Source organism: Branchiostoma floridae, chromosome 15 (genome assembly GCF_000003815.2).
Source record: "Branchiostoma floridae strain S238N-H82 chromosome 15, Bfl_VNyyK, whole genome shotgun sequence".
NCBI classification, from domain to species: domain Eukaryota; kingdom Metazoa; phylum Chordata; class Leptocardii; order Amphioxiformes; family Branchiostomatidae; genus Branchiostoma; species Branchiostoma floridae.
Window position 1 is genome coordinate 15,155,289 of NC_049993.1, and position 18,203 is coordinate 15,173,491.

At 40.2% G+C, this 18,203-nt stretch overlaps 1 long non-coding RNA gene across 2 annotated transcripts; it reads right to left on the reverse strand.

Annotated features, from left to right (window-relative positions):
- Positions 1-14,071: 14,071 nt before the first annotated feature.
- LOC118431722 lies at positions 14,072-16,861 on the reverse strand. 2 transcript variants are annotated; one of them, XR_004833002.1, is made up of 4 exons: positions 16,785-16,861; positions 15,463-15,593; positions 14,817-14,930; positions 14,072-14,524 (listed from the first exon to the last, which is right to left on the reverse strand). It is a non-coding gene; the product is annotated as an uncharacterized LOC118431722 (long non-coding RNA). The 2 variants fall into 2 exon arrangements; XR_004833003.1 differs by lacking the exon at positions 16,785-16,861 and adding an exon at positions 16,652-16,726.
- Positions 16,862-18,203: the final 1,342 nt, after the last annotated feature.

Here is an 18,203-nt window from a genome sequence, read left to right on the forward strand (position 1 = left end):
ACTGACGTCATTGGATATAAAGAATGTTCTAGACATGTCAATGCTACTGCATTTCATTTGTATTTTGCACTGATTCGGGGTATCCACAACAACATGGGCTAAGGTTTTCGGTTGGCCGGGGCGGTAAAACTCCTTCTTGCGGCCAACCCTCTTCCCCGACATAGCCCATGTTGCAAACGTCGGATCAGTGACCCCCCCCCCCCAAAAAAAAAACAAAATAAATAAAATAAACACAGCCTCTCTGAAAGTCTGCGAAGTAGGCTAGGCGTGATACGTGGCCGGTGTTCTAACCACAAGTACTTCAATGATCCCTAGTTCAAAACTAATACCAGATTCAAAGAAGCACAACTCAGTTAGTGTCTAGCATATACATGTATTATAATTCATTCTTCGCAGAATGCCGGTGTTTATTTGCGTGTATGTGTATGTGTGTGTGGGCACTGATTTGGGTTTCCAACATGTGCTTACTAAAAAGTTCTCTATGCCAAAAAAATAACTCAGAAAATAACTACGATTTGAAAGGACGAGGGGAGGTAGAGAACAAGGATAGCATAGTAATATGGTAGATATAGATAATATAGAGAAGGATGTTGAACGGGGGTGGTAAAACTCCCTCTCGCGGCCAATTCCCTTTCACGGCATAGCCCATGTTGGAAACATCGAATCAGGGTCCTCCCCCAAAATAAACACAGCCTCTTCGCAAGTCTGCGAAGTAGGCTAGTCGTGATACGTGGCCGGTGTTCTAACCACAAGTACTTCAATGATACCTAGTTCAAAACTAATACCAGATTTAAAGAAGCACAAACCAATTAGTGTGTAGCATATACATGTATTATAAATTATTCTTCCCAGACTTTCGGTGTTAATTTGTGTGTGTGTGTAGAGGGGTGGGAAGGTGGGTACTGATTTGGGTTATCAAAATTTGCTAACTGAAGGTTCTCTATGCCAGAGAAGGGTGTTGAACGGGGCCGGTAAAACTCTTTCTCGCTGCCAAGCCCCTTCCCCGTCATAGCCCATGTTGCAAACATCGAATCAGTTCCCTACCCCTCCCCCCCCCCCCCAAAAAAAAAATAAAACGGCCTCCCCGAAAGTCTGCGAAGTAGGCTAGGCATGATACGTGGCCGGTGTCCTAACAGTTGACAACTGCCTGGTTTATGTAATGCTGTTTATGTTGCAGGTGATCCGAGGCCCGTTACGAGCGTAACGTGTGTTTTTAGCAGAAAGATTACCTGAAATGTCAACACCTATAATCTCCTCTCTCGGTGATGCATAGTTCTAGAGTGTTTTTGATGTCTATTTGTTTCTGTTATCTACTAATCACATACAATTAAAATCACATAAAATAGCTGTCCAGTATTGTATGGTTGATACATAAAGCTACATGTAGTGTATAAATTCCACCTTATTCCTCCTATTTCTTCGGAATATTAATTTGGACGTCGTTGATGTTGCCATAACGTGCTTTCCAATGCAGCAGAGCATAGTATTTATGCGCGCCCCCTGTTCGTCCATGACGCGGGTACTTAAAATAACAAGGATAAAACTGTTAAAAGCTTGGTAAAAAGGCTTATTTCAGAGGCCTTATGTTTGTTGTTGGTTGTAATTTCTGACGTTCTCAGCATGTAAATATTCGGTGCTTTCCTTTTGGGGAAATATGAACAAAAAACATGGCATATGACAAAAAGGTCACAATTTTACCCAACAATCTCTGCTTGGATGGAGAGTACTGTTTGTGTTGTAGGTGATCAACGACCGGATAGGAGCGCCCTTTGACAGCCATTGTGTTACTTTGATTGTGTTTTTAACATAAAGATTACCTCATATTTTCCCACACATAATCCTCTCTCTGTTAGTGATACACTTAATATCTAGGTTGTTGTCATTGTCTATTGTAGACTTTTTGTTGGTTGCTACCTACATTTTGTTAACAATGAGCATAACAGGACCTGTGAAATGGTATGGCTGAGGCATAAAGTTCATAGATAAAAGCCACTTGACTCCGTGTTATTTTGTATCCTTCAAGTTGGTCTATGTCATGAAAACGTTAAGTCACACAGAGGAACGGGGTATAACTTATGATGTAAGACCACTTTAGGTACCAAACTTGTTATCTTTTAGCTTTTAAGTAATTGATGATCAAGGGCCAGATATCAAGACCTGTAAATGGTAAATAGGGTATTGTATTGTTTGTGATTAGATAACCCCATGTTCTCATGAAAAAAAAGGTATATCTAATTACTGGTTTCAGAGGTGTAGAAAGAATGTTCAAGATCTGTACGTCAGTTGACTGCACTTTATGCGTACTTTTAACAAAGAAATTTTGGCTAACTGATTGAAACTGGAACATGAAGGCAGCACGCACGGTTATTCTTTTTAAAAATCCACATGTCACCCTCAACGACCAGTAATTCAAAAATGCCGCAATATCTAAAAAACACGATACACACAAGCAGGTTACGATGCAGGTACGCAGCTCACCCGTTTACGTTGGGTTGTTTGTTTTGTATATGATCAAAGGCCGGGTAAGAGCTATCATTGACAGCGATGGAATACTTGAATTCTGTTGGTAGCATAAATATTATCTATCTTCTCCGCAAGTATTCTTCTCTCTGTCTGTAATATACAGATCTTGAGTGTTGTGGATATTTGTAAAAAAAATTGTAACTTATTAGGCTGGTCTTTGTCATAAATAAGGTACTTCAAACCGGGGGTTACCACAACTTTAAATTGAGGTGTGAATATTTCTCTACTTTGTTCTTACATACAACAAGTATTGTTTATACCTTTTATATGATCCCGTTTGGATGGATGATATTAAAAAGAATGAATTCAAAGAGCATGACCACCCCAAGTAACTCAATAGTTCCTAATTCAAAATTAATCCGAGATTTGAAGAAAAACAACCCACTGACTGTGTAGCATATACAGGTATGATAAAGTCGCCTTTGCAGACTTTCGGGGTAGCGGTGTTTATTTTTTATTTTTGGGAGGGCACTGATTCGGAGGTACTAACATGGGCTAACTAAAGGTTCTCTATGCCAAAGAAGGGTGTTGAACGGGGGCGGTAAAACTCTTTCTCGCAGCCAGCCCCCTTCCGCGGCAAAGCCCATGTTGCAAACATCGAATCAGTGCCCTCCCCCAAAATAAACACGGCCTCCTCGAAAGTCTGCGAAGTAGGCTAGGCATGATACGTGGCCGGTGTTCTAACAGGTGGAAACTGCCTCGTTTATGTTAGGCTGTTTGTGTTGTAGGTAATCCAGGGCCCATTACGAGCCACTTTTGCAGGGATGGGGTGCGTGCAGTGTGTTTCTAGCATGAGGATTATCCCCAATTTTCCCACCCATAATCTCATCTCCCGGTGATTCATTGATCTGGAGTGTTTTAAATGTCTATTTTTTGCAATGTTTTTGTTATCTACTAATCACATACAATGCGATCCAAATTACTTAGCTGTCAATCAGTGTATGGTTGATACTTAAAGCTACATGTAGTGTAAAAGTTTCACATATAGATATATATGTACGTCTATGTGAAGTGAACAATGTACAAAAATTGCTATTCAGCCCTTAGGCTGCAATAGTTTTTAATCTAATAAACCATTTCACATAAACGATTTCATACTAATTTGGAAAATTTTGTCGTTGCCACAGCGTGCGCTTGAATGAAACAGAACACAGCATTATGCACGATCCCCGGGGTCCATGACGCGGGTACATGAATTAGTACGGATAAACGTGTTGAAGGAGAGGTAGACAGCCTTATTTGAGAGCCAGCCAGATATAACCTGTACTGCGTGGTCACGGAAGGTGTCGACTCTGAGACTGTATAATCTGGATTGGGAAGGTTTCCCAGTTCGTGCACAAATGCGCCCCAATACGCAACTGACTTTTAAATGTGAGCCGACCGCAGTTTGTTTCACCTCCGCAGAGTGGCGTTTCAAAGTGGTCCTGAGAAGGCAGTGTGCAGACAGTTTATTTGTGTGCATAGTTCCTGGGTAGTATCCTAAAGTCGAACATATTCGTTTTTCGTATTCCTAAAGTGCACCATAGTATAATCTTTTTCTCATTTAAGTCTGTCACCTTGTGGCCAATAACTGTATAAATATCATAGGCCAAAATCTGTGTTCTGCTGCCTCAAGTAGTTATAAGGACCCCCCCCCCCCCAAAAAAAAAACTATCGTTCTACGTTTCATGGATTGCATTTATACATTATAATGTACTTAACAATCAGTATTCTTATCATACAAAGTATGACATCCATAGATTTCCTGTTCGTCCATAAGAAATACGCCTATATAGGGCATGCAGGTCTGCATGGCAAGGAATACGTCGTGCATAAGCGTTGGGACACACACGAGCGACAATCATTCGCAATTGGCTACACATGTCGTAATGGTAAAAAGCGCATGGTGGCGTTAGTGTGTGGGAGAGTTTTGCACCATTAACAAAATTTCCTCAATATTCTTGAGCAATTTCCTCTCCTATTAGCTTCATGGCTAATATGTATACATGAAATATATATTAGGCACTGTCTCAGTATCTTTACTAAGGCCGGGCAAGCACGCTTTAAATATCATCTTTTATTCAGGTATATGCTTATTCTATTATGAGGACATAGTACATCTGGTTTCAGTATGGATGCGTCACCTGTACATACTACTGTAAAAGAAGAAATGTTCGCGGTAGGTTAAAGTTCACGATTTTCGCAGTGACCACTTCACCGCGAACATTTTTCTATTATGAATCTATCGAATTCAATTCAATCTGTAGCTAACATGAAATTGGTTAAGATGAAACTTTTATTTTTTAAACGTAAATTGTGATAATGAAAGGTATGCATGCGGATTACGTTTTTTATTTAATAGTAGTTAAGTACAATATACATAGCTCTACACAGATAGATCCGTGTGCATCGGTCGACTCGCATTGTTGTGTGATTCATCAAATAAACATATTATTACTACCGCTACTACTATCACTACTTTTACTACTACAGTTACTACAACTACTGCTACCACCACTACTAGCACCATTAATAATTCCGATGCTACGGCTGCAACTAAAATTACTACTTCCACTAACACTTCCACTACTGCCACTTCTACTACTTAATGTGTCGAACTCTTCATTACTCGAGATCTCCAAAGGCCAGTTAGTGTTTGGTACAGTGGGGATTAAAGGGACTGGGCGCAATGTGTTCAACTGCTCACTGCTTGATATCTCCCAAGGCCAATATGTGTTCGGTACAGTGGAGACTAAAGGTACTGGGCGCAATGTGTTCAACTGCCCATTGCCTGATATCTCCCAAGGCCAACATGTGTTCGGTACAGTGGAGACTACAGGGATTGAATGAGATGTGTCCAACTGTTCACTGCTTGGTATCTCCCAAGGCCAATATGTGTTCGGTACAGTGGGGAGGAGAGGCACCGGACGCAGCGTGTTCGACTGTCCGCTGCTTGGTATCTCCCAAGGCCAATATGTGTTTGGTAACGAAGGGACAAGGGGCACTGGGCGCAATGTGTTCAACTTTTCACTGCTTGAGATCTCCCAAGGCCAATATGTGTTTGGTAAGGAAGGGACTAGAGGCACCGGATGCGATGTGTTCAATTGCCCATTGTTTGGGGTACTGCTAAGCGAATCTGTGCACGTGTTTGCTTGTGGGTGGAACACTTCAGTTTGTGGTTGCTCACAGATTGTATTAATTGCCGGGAGGGACAGTCGTTGCAATGTGCTTCGGCAACGTCGACTTGGGATTACTGTCCATGGCCTAAAGGTGGAAGTGTTTTGATCTGTATGGATCTGCGTCATTGAGTGCCATTGGGCAATCAGAGTATCTCTGGAAATGTTCCATGTCCCATATGTATTTGATTTCAAAATGTCCCTCTGCGCTGCACCAAATGAGCAGGAGGTGTTGCTACACATGTCAAACAAAGATAACTCACTTCTAGATCTTCCACCTATAAGTTGATGCTGCGTTGTACATTGCGAGTTTGGTAGCAATGGGAGAGAACTTGGACGTTGTGAATGGGGATTTCTGCGAACGATGCCCTCACATTGCCAGTATTTTAACGCTGGCAATTCAGGAGCGCTGTAACATATTTGGTTCTCCACCAATTGAGAAGCTGTTGGTAGCTCATACATAGTCGTCGTGGTCAATGTTCTGTGGAGACTACTTGGTGAAGTCCCTGGCGTATTTCCTATATTCATGTACGTCCCCGTCACTGGGCCTTCGTAGAATGGTATCGAAGAGTTACTTCTTGTGTCATTACGACAGGTTACATCTTCGGCGTTTCCGTAAAACGTTAAATCTGCGGCAGCAGCGTAGAAAGACAACGAATCATCATCGTCATCTGATGACATGTCGCAGTACGGAAGCTCGATGGAGTTCAAGGCAACAGGGAGCGACCGAAAGGAGGCCGTATCCCGGTCACCTATTTGTGTAACAGCTGGGAGAGAAGTTGGCCTTGTGACTACTTCATCAGAAATTACGTCATCTGGAATCTCCCAATATGTGTGGGGGAGTGCAGGAAGAATTCGTCCAGCACAGGCATCAGATATATCCGGAATCTCGTAGTACATGGGTTCGATAGAGTGTAAGGAGCTTGGTAGCGATCTGGAAGAGGCTCTACGGTGAAAAAGACTGGGAGTAGAAATGACAGGGAGTGATGCAGACCTTTCTGTTACTCGCCTAGACACATCACCTCGTGATTGAATGGCTCGAATACCCTCTCCGCTTGGCATAAGCCATATTCTCAAGTTTACGAGCAACACAGCGACGGCTATCAAAATCATGCAAACTAATATGACAACAACATAAATGAACACGCTGGTTGGTTTCGTTGCTTCTGTGACTGGACCAGTAGACATACTGACGTGCGGAGTAGAACGAGTCGACGTCGTAGTCTGTTCTGACATCTGTACCGTCCCTATCATGTTATTCGTGTATGTATGGGATTCGGAATTTTCTATAAGATTTCGATGGAACGTAGAACCACCATACGAGTCTGGATATGTCCTGTTTTTGCTTACTTCCACCTCATCGACACTAAACTCAACCTGACTGACATTTTCTTTGGTAAGTACAAAACAGGTGACATTCCTAAGGATTGCTTCGGTAGTATTGTCTCGCCCAGTGCCATTGATGTTGTGTGTTGGACTCTGAGCAAAAGAAATTGTACCGTTGGTATCGTTTTTACCTCCAAACGATGCAATACGGACATTTAGGTCTCCTTGTAATTTCATATTTAAGCCATCACTATGTAACCATACCTGTCTACACTCTCTGGCATTGCCGGCAATGTCATGGTGTGAAGGCCCAGTTTTCATAATAATCACAAAAGGCGCCTGCATTGTGATCCTCGGAAAAGAAACGTCCCTTCGAAGGCACGAGAAGCCGTACTTTATGCCATGTGTGTTGTTTGAATCGAATGTCCATCCAACCGTCTGCTCATTGGTCGAAGGATCATGTGTGATACAAATGAGGCGCTTTGATATTTCCAACGATACGTCCTGACTTCTGATTTGAAGACGGTCATCATACTTGTCTACATGGTTTTTGAGAGAGATGCTCCACGTCAAATCATGTAACATGATGTCGTGAATCTTTTCTAACTTTGAGCCATAAACACGGAGTGAGATAGGGACATCTGCTCTCCAGAATGACGCACCGTCTACAAACGTAAGAACGTTCCCACCTAGATGTAGTTCCTTGAGCTTACGCAGGTGTTGGAACGCACCCGTAGGGATGACCTCAATGTTGTTGGACTCCAGATGAAGGAATTCTAGTCTATGCAACCCCACAAACCACTCAGTTTCAATAGTGTGTAGCTGATTACCTTGTAGATTCAGATCAAGGAGGAACAACAGATCTTTAAAACATCCGTAATCCATCTTCTTTATTCCATTATTTGACAAACTTAGCATGTGAAGGAACCGCAAACCAAAGAACCACCACTTCTTGACTCGTGTAAGTCTATTAAAATCCAGGACCAACATCCACAAATGCGTAAGACTGCTCAGTGCACCTTTTTCGATATCTCTGATGCCACACATAACTAGACCCAGAGTCGACTTTTTTGAATGGCGTGCTAGAATCTGTTTTGATAGAACTCCAAACGGATATTTCATCACTGCAAAAGTACTTGTTCGCGTGTCTTCACGAAAACAAGGTACAGTTGTAGAGGAAAAAATACTCTTTGTTGCGAGATTAGTTTCATTTCAACCATTACATATGGTCCATGATAGTAGGGGTATCAAACCGACATTAGAACCATGGTGACTAATTCTATTGTAGAGTCTTACAGATTCAGAAGGTTTAGATGTGCTGCATCCATTTGGACAGAAACCGTGCAGAGTGGTACAAGTAGATAGCACCAGCAGGAAAAACAGCATGACAGGACGTCTGTTCCATCGACAACCTTCCTGGCCGTATGCCATAACGTTATACTCTTTTTGTGAGCACCAAACTGTTAAATGTCTAGGGTTGAAGTTGTTTACCTCAGCTCTGATTGGTCTTGAGAGGATGGCGTCAAGTTTCCGATTTTGGTGAGCCCGTGTGATGACAAAGAGTTTGACCTGTTGCGTGCGGAAAACGGAGAAATTCTGTCATCATATACTTATTGTTTATTGATATCTTCAGACACCAGGGTGGCCCGAGTCAGTTTTGACAAACTGATTTTCATCGGGGCCCAGGTACACATACAAGGAAATAAAAACATTACAGAGAAAATAAATAGATATACATAACGGAACATATAAGTACAAATAAAACATGAGAGAAAGCAGACAAATCAAAATTATAGTCCATAAATCCAGTCCAGGTCAAATTATACGAGGGCGGTTCAAAAATTAATGCCACTGGTTTTATAACAGGCTCATGTTTTCATCGAATGAGCTGAAATTTGGCGCAAAGGTACAAGAATATATTCTCTTAAGATTGACATATTCTAATTTGTTGTTAAAATGTTTATGAGTGACTGAGTTGAGTTCAAGATGACGACACCCCTGTTATCCCGTCGGAAGAAATTAGAGGGTTAATTAACGTGCAATTGACAATGTCTCTAAATCACTTGTAGCTATTGTAAGAAACTGAAATTGCACATGTATCAAGTAGCACTTCTCTGTAAGCCACATGCCTATTTTAATTTTGTAAATACAATCATTTATTATTTTTTCGTTCCTGGTGTGAAGTGAGGTCGTCAGGGTCGTAATTAGCGGGGGATCAGGGGTGAGCTGCTTAAAGTGTCCATAACCGACTTTTTTATTAACTGAGAAAAATCAAACTTAACACACTTCTTGATCTTGAAACAGTTAATAATTGTGCCAAGTTTCGCAGTCTTTTGGATAATGGAAAAGCAGTCTACAAAAACCTTTATTCAACAAATCACGTATTTGGCTATTAATCAAACTGTCTGTAATATAGCAAATCGCTCCATTCTAGTGGCTGTAAAAGATGGAGCATTGAGAGTTCAAGACTATTGTAGAAAACTGAAATTTCACCTGTATAATAACAAATGTCTCTATAGATTACATATCTATAGAGACATTTGTTATTATACAGGTGAAATTTCAGTTTTCTACAATAGTCTTGAAATAGTAAGATCTAGAGTAACTGATCTCCTGACAAGCTTTTAAGGGTTTGGTCATCTTAAAATCATCACAGTTGCTCATAAAAATCTGAACCACAAATTGAGATATCTCAATCTCAAGAGGATATAGCCTTGTACATTTGTGCCAAATTTCAACTCATTCGATGAAAACATGAGTTTGTTATAAAACCAGTGGCATTACTTTTTGAACCGCACTCGTAGACACAAAAGATCATTTGGGCAGGAAGTCAGAGGTCACTACAAAGAATGTGCATGGTGTTTCAGAGCTGATCTAAATGATTTCAGGGTTGGAACTTGTTTAATAATATATCAGCAGGTAGTGAGTTATAGTGTTAAGCACCTCTGTAGACAAATGTACGTTGTCCTGTTGCAGTTTTAAAAAAGGGTTTATATAGGAGTTATGCTGATACCGACGTCATCGTTTTAAGTGATTTAGTGGTTATAAAATCCAAGTCCTCTGCATGACAAAATAATCATGGTTATAGATAAAGGATGACCACTGTGATAACGAGGTACACCGGATAAATAGGTACACCGGATAACAGTCACCATCCCTACAACATTAGCTTCCAGCTCAGAACATCCCCACGAAAGAAAATCTGTTAGTAAATTTCGAGGATGGCATTTGTATTGGTTTTCGCCAGAATTCTCTCGCGAGAATTTAGACTAGTTCATTCCCTATGACGAAGATGTGCTGTTAGACATCAAAAATTTGGGAGGTATGTACCTTACCTTTACAAAACAGTCATTGATTGTAGAAAAAAATAAAGTTTTTTTTCCAACCTCGGCGATGGCCAGCACACCGAAAGTAGCAGAATACACATCTTTCAGTTTGATCGCAAACACGCCTTCAGTGCCGTATATAGGCATTTGCAGATTTTTTGTCGTTTCTGGCGTTAAGATCGCAATTGTTGGTCGTTTTGCTTTGATAAACTATAGTAAAAACGATGCAAGAAGAGCGCTTTAAATTTGGAGTATGTTGAGGACGTTATCCATAAAATGTACTTGCTGTGGCCTGATAAATACCCAAACTACTGTACCGGCTATTCCATTTCATTCGTTATGTACATATTTCTTTCCTCCAGACAGGAAACAATCATAGTTGTTCCGGTCATTTGCCAACAGGTCACCAGACGGGAAATGACTATTTTATTAGTCTGTTGAAAGCAACAATGGCTAATATCTTAAAACAACTCTGATGTGGCAGATGAAAATGGAGAAAATTTCTAAAAACTAGAGAGCAGCTAAGCCATCGTGCCCCTTAAGGCCATGTTAATTTAATTATATGTATGACATTCTCTGGCAACCGCAAAACTGATGGAAGCGTCCGAATAAAAAAAAAGTTTGGCTAAGAAAGCGTTGCCTTTATTAATAATCTTAGTGTTGAGGAAGGTCAAAAAATGGCATGACACGCGATTATAGATCCTTGACTTTAGATTTGACGTCGACATTCTATGATGTCATTAAACTTACGATACATTTTTTTTTGCAATCTACGACAGTTATTTGCTCATTTTGCACCTGCTTTGTATGATTTATAGTATGGTGCAAATTTTTTTTCTCTTCCGAAACGGTTGAAAATTAATGCGCGCGTAAAATTGTTATCCATAAAATCAAATCAATATAACCCTCTTAATAATAACAGCCGTATTACTTGCCATTTCATAAAGAACGTTTTAAATATGTGCAGAAAAATTGTTTTTCTAAAGTAACTAGGACGCTGCACTTTTTACTCTCCAAGCAGAGGTTGAGTCGCAGAGATATAGCATATAGTAGTCGGAAAAATTACATTGGCGCTTCTCTTACAGAAACAAGGAGTAAGAGGAGCGCCAGTGTAATTTTTCCGACTACTATGTACTATATCTCCGCGACTCAACCTCTGCTTGGAGGGTAGCACTTTTTCATATTAGGCTAATGAGACATGTCTATTGCAGGCACATTGACCAGTAGCGTGCGGTATACCGAACAATTACTGGTGCTAACGTCATCATTCCAAACGATATCTCGGCACCCCAAAATCAAATCATTTGCTATAAATGCAGGCATCATTATTGCAATACTGGATTGTTAAAATCAAGAATGTTTCCAAAAGTGAGCGGCTCCCAGCTAATAACTCCTTCACAGAAAAGGCAAAGTGAGCCAAAATGCCGTCTGAATGAAAATTTCTATGTGTACTAGTATTCTTGGATCTTCATAATGGATTTTAGACATTCTCAGGTCATTCCAGATATTTGTGCCCATTCCTTTGGCCAGGTAGAATATTATGCCATGCTTCAAAATTTTGAGGAGAATTTGAACTGGAAAAATATTGAGCTTTAGGTAAAGTGTATTCTAACTGCAGTAAGACCCCCTTTTTTTTATGTCATTCCATCATTATTCGAAACAGTCTGACCTCATTCGGTGGTGAGCCAAAATGGCAAGCCACCTCAAATCGTGTATGTGAAAGAATGTGGCAACAAAGATCTGGCACAAATATATGGAATACAGTGAGTATTTCTTAAATGCACTACGAATGCCGGGAAATGCTACAAATGATTTCTATTCGGACAGCATTCACGCTCATTAAACGTGTGGAGGGTACATGAAGTCAATCTTTAAATCCCATCCGATTGTGATGATAATATTGCAAATTATTCATTTCGGTTAGCCAACTATCGGGGCATTAAGGACAACCCTATCCCATAACTTAAAACTACCCTTTCCGAAAAAAAATGGTTGAACATGAAAATGTCAAAATGTTGTCTTTGTCTATTGTTACTTAATTCATTATTGCGTTGTACAACTTGATTTCGTTCTTTTTCTTTTCTTTTTGTTTTCCGAATAAATAAGTTAAGAAGGAACTTATCTATTCAGAAAATCACATAAGAGTAAAGTGTAAATAGAGTAAATAATTTTATCAAACTAGAGCTCGAGATGCTAAAATGGCAAACGGTACCGGTATATATTGAAATCAGGCTAGAGCAAATGAAGAATGTTAAGAGATATCTAATCGCATAAACAGGGTAAAAGGTTTACTTGACATAGAAAGCATGCAACATTTTGAATCATCCCAATAGATAAGTTCGGGGATTCGATTACGACGTCGTTTAAACCGTTATAGGGAAACGCGCAAAAGAGGTCTTAGTTTTTCTTTGCCCTTAAAAAAGTCTCCATCACTTATTCAGGACCTTTCTATTATGTCCCAATGCTGATGTGATTATGAACAGACTATGTTTTCTTTCACTCCGAACTCGTTACAGCCATAATACGCCTGCCAATAAGTAAAAATGCCCCTTACAAGTGATATAAAATATGAAATTGTAGACCGAAGTAGTCGGAAAATTTACTGCGATAGCTTTAAAAACATAGCTATTGACACAAAGTCAACGGAATATTTTACTTACCTTCCAATTTGACTATTTTTCCTGTCTATGATGTGCAAAACGAGCAAGTTGATTCAAAGATGCCACCGTACCCGTGTACACTTTCTGACAACCTTGTAGACAAACCGTTACTTCTCAACTATTCTGTTTATTCCGTCAGTTACTGTTTTATAATCAAAATCTATTTCTGTATACGTTTACCTGATTAGTCAAAGTGCTCAGGCCCTAACCAATCATTGGGAAGCTTGGAAAGGGGCAGTTCAACTTTAGATGATTTTTTATTCATATTTTTGAGGCACAATTATTATTGTTCCGGCCCTTTGGCAAAAAGCTAACCAGACGGGAAACAACTGATTGATTAGTCTGGGGTTGCATAAAGCAAGTAATTTGCAACAGCGACACATTAAAAAAGCAACACGTGCACCATAGGTTATATGTTTTGGTATGGGCTGAACTTATAGCCGTGATTTCCTGATATTTGTATCAAATGAGGTAGATAAAATGGCGAAAAGGTCTAAGAACTAAGACATGGCGCTACGTTTAGCAATGACTCATTGTAGTTTATTGAGGAGGAAATTAATTTTGCAGACAAATTAATTTCCTAGTCCTAGTTTTTTTGTAACAAGGACGCTACACCTACTCACAGTAAAGAAGTTGCTATTACTATTTGTGGGTCGACGTCATTCTGTAGCAATTTGCCCATGTATAAACTTACACTTTTGAATAGCAGAATGTTCCAAAAAGGGGCAATGTCTCTGTATTCCAAGGGTGTCAAGTCTTCAAAGTTTGGGGGTACCTTCCTAAATGTCTGATTGTCACTCAACTGCTGTCGTTAGCTTTTGGATCCACCATTTTACGTTAACTTAATTTCAAACTTTATGCTTAAGTGGCCAAATCTCTTTATCCCAAGTTAAGATAGTCATCAAACTTGTTTTTATCTACCTATATGTTTTATCCCAAATATCGTTACCGAGAAAGTGCTGACAAATTCACATACGGCGCAATGCATTAGAATCAGGCCTATATGGGGGTACTTGGATTTAGAAACTTAAGGCTAAGAAAAATTGTCGAAAAAACAAATGAGGTAACTTTGCGAAAAGACTTGTGAATGTATCCCAAATATACCATGTATTAGAAAATAATACTTGCTTCTGGTGCGGAATATAACCATACATTTTTTTTGTTAGTATTCTACATTTTGTTTTAATTGAAACATGTTATGGTGACACATATTGAGATAATTTACATATTCATGCTAGATAATTGTGGACCAGTGGATTTCTCAAACTAAGAAAAAAAGGAAAACGAAACATTGGCGTGTTTCTATTTATTACAACATTACCATTAGTACCTTCAATGTAATACAAAAAGTATAGAAGTGAGTGAGTGCCATAAGTCATTATCAAATCCAATTTAACCATACATTTCTCCGTCAACATTAAAAAATACTCATCAATTCATTCCCTTTGTTTTGAAAATATTGAAAACAAAAATTGTTCTGCGTTATGATGTCCTGCAAACACTGTATTTCTCAGCTAGCTCTTGAGGTAAACATCTGTGAACAAATAAAGCATAAAAAAATTACATTCATTCTGAGTATTCTATAAACCATTATTCAATATTTATAGACTTGTTTTGTTGGTTTCAATAAGAACTTTGTCTCATAGCGTTAACAAAGCGCTGTTAATAAATCTCATTAATACAACTGAAACCAGTGGCAATAAAGAAAATCTATAATATTAAAGAGGAAAACTATTTTATTTTGTGTGGTAATTTACATGTTTAGAATAAGACAGCACGTATAGAAAGCAGTCTCCATAATCTTGTCACAGTAGACAAAATCTTACTTCGGCCCCCGAGTTTCATCTCGTGAAGCTCCCCTGCAGCTGGCTCCTCATTCGTCTCTGCAATTACCTGCAAGAGCGGCTTGGCCAACTCAGCAATGTCCTTTCGCTCTTCTTCTACAGTAATGGAAGAAAATAATATATAAATGTTGCGTAGTCGAGTGGGGTAGGGGGTGTTGCCAACGGATTTCTACGGTCATTAGTTTTATTCATATTTGTATTTATTGTTTTGTTTGGGGAAGTACTTGTACTGTGAAGCCATCAACTTATCCATTTGGTTTCTACTGTGAATAAAATGCGATATCCATGTAACATAATAAAGGGTTTTATGCCCCGCCCCGAGGTGTATATGGTGAGATAATCCCTGGTCAGGTGCGATAACCACCGAATAAACCACCGAGTGAGCGAATGAACTGTACAGTTTTTTCCATGACTGTCCCCTGTATAATGGTGCGGTCCAAAAAGTGGTCGGTTTTTCTAATACTTGACCACTTTTGACGTTACGGTCTGATAACCCATAGGAAATGGGGGCCTCCGATTGGCCAACTCCGTCTGGCTATATGATGATATCAATTAAACACGGTCACCACCTTAACTCCCATATTTCTGAATATACAGCTGACAGTGTTAGAGTATGGTTTTAACGTACCGCTTAGGGCCCTCTTCCTAGCCGATCGCCTGCTTAACTTCCGGGTCTCTGAGTTGTCAATAATGGTTGTCACAACAAGTAGGGCAACGATCAGCATACACGTAGACAACTTCATAGTGTCGTATAATCAGCTGTATGGAAAAAAATCCCGTAATGTTAATCTTTTAGGTTTTTTTTTGGGGGGGGGGGGGTCACTCCAGCATTCCCAAATCTGCTGGATGTAGATGGTGCAGGGCTCGAAATACTTTTTTCTACCAGGTAAAATTGAAAATTATCAGACAAATTTCACCTGCACCACTCTGAATATAGAAATATTGATCATAGTAAAATTGTTCAGGAACCATTGCTTTTTTTTGATACCTTATAGGTGGTAAAAGTCAAAGGAGCTAATGACAATCCGTGTACACCTACATGATAGGAAACTCATGTGTAAAACCCAGTACATGGACTAGTGCAGGTTAGATGCAGGTAGACACCAGAAATACCTGCACAGCTCTAATTTCACCTGCACTAACCTGCATATGCAGGTGGTATTTCGAGCCCTGTGGTGGTTAAATCTGTGAAACGTTTATTTAGTCAAGTAACTATGTAGTCAACAATATTTCGTACGGATATGCACAGGGCATTAAAGCATATAGACACGAAAATGCATCTATTGGTGAGAAAATTCAAATCATTATACCCCTGACCATTTCGTGCCTAACGAAAATCTTTTAGCGTGTTATATCACGTATGACCTACATAAAACACAGAACAACAACACAGATTATAAAAGACGAGAGATGTCGGTTTTTGTTTGTTTGTTACAATGCAGTTCTGGATTGGAACTAGGGTAGGATTGACGCGGTTCTGGATTGGAACTAGGTAGGGTTTGAACAATTTTTGGATTGGAACTAGGTAGGGTTTGAACTATTCTGGATTGGAACTAGGGTAGGGTTTGAACGATTTTGGGATTGGAACTAGGGTGGGGTTTGAACAATTTTTAAATTGGAACTAGGGTAGGATTGACGCGGTTCTGGATTGGAACTACGGTGGGGTTTGAGCAATTTTTAAATTGGAGCTAGGGTAGGGTACGCGCAGTTCTGGATTGGAACTAAGGTAGGACCAAACCCTGATTTGTACCTCTTCCACCCCCCTCTACCTTTATTTTTTTGAACATCCCAATGTTAGTGCAGACAACAACAGTTACCTTGTATAGTTGCAGTAAAGACTGATGATACTGTTGCACAATGGTTGGATCGGGGAGACTAAAACGTGATATATAACGTTACGCCTTCTGGAACAAGTTAAACTGTAATTTTCAACACATAAATTAGACTTACCAAAATTTTCAACCGAACCGTGCTCCAGTCTTTGCCAAGGAATGAACGATCCACGGCAGTATACTCCGTGTTTATGTAAATGAGCTGTTCTGGTATTTTGTTGCAAAACCGGTAAAACTGCCTAACAAGGCATCAGCATAACTGCTCAGTTGTGGTGGCTGAATATAAAACACAAACAAGTGAGGCGGTTGTAGTGTGCCCATTGTATGTATGTGTATGTTTAAGGGGTTCATCCCGGTGTGAGTGGTTCAAACCCTATTTACAGTCCAATGTCCGCACCTAGCTGGGACAATTACTGTCATATTGAGGTCACCTGAGTGGCGCCGAATGTCAGCTTGCTCCGGCCCCTTGTGATTTAGCCCCGCCTATTGTAAGCTCCTCCTCCTAACGTATAATATAAGCTGAAAGAATACTTACATGTTCTGACAACAGCCATCAAACGTATTTGCAAAAATTCTATACGGCTTGTCTGTAAATAAACTCCCTTCCTATTTCAGAGCAATTGCTTTTTTATTGGTCCTCTAGGCTCGAAACGACTAGATGGCAATGAGTAACTGATAGCTATAACTATAGAACTGCGAAAAACTTCAAGATTAAAAAAGGTCATATTCATACCCGATCGAGTAATCATGCGGTCTTTCCTTTCCAAGTTAGTCCTAAATTGGCTAGAAATGACATGAAATCACACCAAGAAAAGGTTGTCAATGGTTCAAAGTCTTGTTTCTATTTCACCATGGTCTCTCATTGTGGCGTTCGGGGTCTCATTTTTACCTTTACCTACCTTTACCTAGTCCCATCCTCATGTCTGAGGGTCGGGGACTATGGTAGCATCCAGTATCAGCCTCCTCCACTCCCTTCTGTCTCTGGCTCTGTGGGCGCACTCAGCCAGTGGCATGCCCATCCACTCCCGGATGTCATCGCCCCACCTCCTTCGTGGTCTCCCGCGGCTCCTCCTTCCGTTGATGGACCCTTGTAGTATGTGGGTGCTGATGTTGCCTGCTCTCGTGACGTGACCAAAGTATTGGAGTTTTCTTCTTTTCATGATGTTCATCAGTGTCCTGTCTACTCCCAGCTGTTCTAACACAGAGTCATTTGTGCGAGGGGAAACCAATCTCTCTCTTAGACCCATTCCCCCTCTGCCATGGCAATCGTTTTTGACAGACATATTTTACCAAATTTTGGTGCATCGGGTTGGGCTACAAAAGGGAAATTATGACCTGCGTTAATACAGTCACGCTTTAGGGGCCCAACTAACTTGAAAGGGAATATCAAAGAGTGACCACGTGCACTGGAAGAGCACAGACTGGACATCTATAAAGCAACCCTGTTAGGAAGTGACGAGGCTAGTGTACTCCACTTTGTGTTTACCAATGACTAGGGGTGGGTACCGGTACAGAAGATTCAGGTCCAGTTCCGGTT